The sequence below is a fragment of the Seriola lalandi genome, unplaced genomic scaffold (genome assembly GCF_002814215.2).
Source record: "Seriola lalandi dorsalis isolate HSWRI2012SDOR001 ecotype SW California unplaced genomic scaffold, Sedor1 jcf7180002054955, whole genome shotgun sequence".
NCBI lineage: Eukaryota > Metazoa > Chordata > Actinopteri > Carangiformes > Carangidae > Seriola > Seriola lalandi.
In genome coordinates this window covers 286,372-289,904 of record NW_019525506.1, presented here as the reverse complement: position 1 = coordinate 289,904, position 3,533 = coordinate 286,372, and positions in this window count along the sequence as shown.

The following is a 3,533-nucleotide window of genomic DNA, read 5'->3' as shown; positions in this document are numbered from 1 at the left end:
CTGCTGTTCTGTGCTTTTTTTTTTTTGAGAAATGTCTGTTACCAACTGTAAGATATTTGTCTTCAGAGACTGTTAGTGAGAGACGTTTGCTTCTCAGAGGTGTCGTCCTCTCCTTAACAAACAGACCAGGGGATTAAAACCAGTAGAAACTCAGAATAAAGCAGTTTCATGTTAAAAATCAGTGATTGACTGATGCAGCAGATACAGGACGTCTCCAGCAGCTGGGAGCTGAGCCGATAACTTCAGATCCAAACGTCCGACGACTAAAATCTTCATCTGGTTCAAATATAGAGCTGAAAATGACCAAGGTGTAAAAAGTGTATCTTATAACTGTGACCTAAATGTAAATACACAACTCGCAAACATGGGTGTAGTTGTTTTTAGACATTTTAATGTGGAAATATTATAACTTTATTAGGTAACTTTTACAAATAACATTATTTCTATACTGTGGTGTTAGAGCTTTTACTAATATGGAAAGATATACGTTTATATTTAATAATACTTTGGATCAAGTAAAGGAAAAAGCTACGTTTATTCTGTTTCCTGGATTCTTTGCCTCTGAAGAATCTTTAAAACGTGAAGTAAAAGATTGTCTCAGATTTATGATTGTGTGTCTTTCCTCTCCTTTTTTGTATTTTCATAATCTTGTTCTGATCAAAGCAGATCCTGTCGTCAGTATCCAGCATTTCGAAACGGTCTACAGGCCTGTCTTAGTATTTTAATGAGGCATTAAAAGTGCCTGGTGTCGCTCATCGAGCTGCACTGGCTGCCTGAATCGAATTCAAGTCACTATTTCTTGCCTTCAGAGAGACTTCGTCTACTTGAACTCAATCATTCAGCCTTATGCTCGTTCTCATCCCTGGGTTCTGCTCTGTGGTTCCCTGATGGTGGAACAAGCTACTGAAGTCTCTCAGAGCAGGAACGTTCCTCTCTATCTTCAAGAAGACTCGTCTCTTCTGAGATCACTAACTTCCTCTTCCTGTGCACTTCTTTACCTGATCTCCCTCCGAGATCTGAGGTCTCCTCCTGGACTGAAGCTTTAGCCTCCTCTCTTATTCATGAGTCGCTTTGGATAAAAGCATCTGCCAAATTAAACTAAACGTGATATTGACATATGTTGTTTTTGTGCCGCTGTCGCTTCGCTGCTGTTTGTCACCTCTGGAGCTCTGAACAGGAAGCAGAGGAGATGTGGGCGCTCTCTGACAGAGACATAGCTCCACTATCTCCAACAGGAAATTAATAGTTTCTCCATCGGATATGAACAGATGTCAGAGGTCTTTAGTATTCTGTGTGTGTGTGTGTGTGTGTGTGTGTGTGTGTGTGTGTGTGTGTGTGTGTGTGTGTGTGTGTGTGTGGCTCTATAGTCCATTAGACGTGTAAGAACACTGTTGGTTGTGAGGACGTTTGTCTCGTTCCAACAGCAGCAGTTATTCCATAAAGCGAAACTAGCTGTGTTTCTAATTTACTGACGCACGGTGATCAGCTGTTATTGATGACTGATCTGTTTGATTTATACGTATAAGGAAGTAAATAAATGTTCTCAGATGATCTGGATGAAAATGTAAAAAAGAACATAAATAAAAAGCATTTTTGTACAATATTCAATTCATTGACATTTTGGGAAATGCTACAGCCAGCAGCTGGTTAGCTTAGCTTAGCTTAGCATAAAGACTTGAAACAGGGGTTTCTTCTTGTAGTTGTGATTTAAATGTCTCAAAAATTATTGGCTGGTTTGCTGTGAAATTTACTACACGTTAATCTGTAGGAGTTTTGTACAGTGGCATCGTCAGGTCAAAATTTCTATTTGTCTAATACTTCGTTTTTTTTTAGCTGAGCTGACATCACTTCAGTACATAAATTCAGAAGTTTGTTGTTGTTATTGTTAGCCACACCAGTTGATTAGAACGCATTAAGGGGTGTTTATATGCATTAATGCAGGGCGGCCATCTTGGATTCTGAGGTCAGGGTTGATAAGGTTCTTTCGACTTTCTGAGATGAAAATCCGACTTCACAGGGCGTTCAAGTCAAAGTTTTCGACTGGGAACTTGGAAATTCTGATTTCCCAGTTCAAATGGATCATTTTGGTTCATTAGCACAAGAAGAGCAGGAAGCATGGCTTTAGACTCTTGTTACGCTAATGCTAATCAGCTAATTGGCTAGGAACAGCTAGGAATGACGTCACACCCGAGTTGACCGCATTTAAGTTCAAAAAGGTGGAAGCTAGTTATTGTTGTTGCTTGCTTGTTGTTATTGTTAAAGCAGTACATGGTATATATACACGTAAAAACAGATAGAAGTTGCCCAGTACTGTGATTAATGAGATAAATCCAGGGCAGCCATCTTGGATTTTGAGGTCAGGGTTTCTGAGGTTCTTCTGACTTTCTCAACCGGAAATCCGACTTCCAGTTCATGTGCATATTAGCACATTAGCGCAGCCTCACTTCATTACACTGAGTTACGATACATTATGTAATATTTTTTTTTTAAACTTCATTCACTGAGGAACAATGAGATGTGGTTGAAAGCTCTGGAAGAAGCTAGTAAAGGGGAAACTTAAGTCAAAGTTAAAGTCTTTCCGTAAAGAAAACCTTTTGGACCCGGGACAGAAACTTCAGCAGCGAGTTCGCCTCAGTTTTCTGACGTCCAGATGTCGTCTCGTCTCGTCACCTGCTGGAGGTGAACGACCCTCGAGCGCCACGGCCATCGTCTCCCCGTGTCGATTTCCCGCCCTGCCGACAACGTTTTGGAAACATCCTCTTGTACTTAAATGGCGCCCCGTCGCCTCCTATATATGCCACATCTCGCCACGATCCTGCCATGATGACTTCATCAACCCCACCCCACCCACACCCGCCCTCCGCCACCACGCAGGCGGTGTGAGGAAGAGGAGGGGTTCGAAGGTCAGATTAGAGGAGGCCTCTTCACCCCAGCTGCTGTATCGCCATCTCCGTCCTTCTGTCTGGACAATGACACACACACACACACACACACACACACACACACACACACACACCTACCTCTTTTGACCTCTGAGCCTGTTTTCACACGCTCCCTGCATGAGAGACAGAGAGAGGAAGGGAGGGAGAGAGAGGGAGAGAGGGAGAGAGAGGGAGGGAGAGAGAGGGAGAGAGAGAGGGAGAGAGAGAGAGACAGAGAGAGGAAGGGAGGGAGAGAGAGAGGTCTGGCCATTTTTTTCATATTTTCAGCTTTCACCTTATTTTTATTTCCCTTCTTCCTCCTCTCCCCCTCTCTCCTCGTCTTCTCTCCTCTCTCCTCCTCTCCTCTCTCCTCCCCTTCTCTCCTCCTCTCCTCTCTCCTCCCCCTCTCTCCTCGTCTCCTCCCCTTCTCTCCTCCTCTCCTCTCTCCTCCCCTTCTCTCCTCCTCTTCTCTCCTCCCCCTCTCTCCTCTCTCCCCCTCTCTCCTCCCCTTCTCTCCTCCTCTTCTCTCCTCTCTCCTCCTCCTCTCCTCCCCCTCTCTCCTCCTCTCTCCTCCTTCTCTCCCCCTCTCTCCTCTCTCCTCCTCTCCTCCTC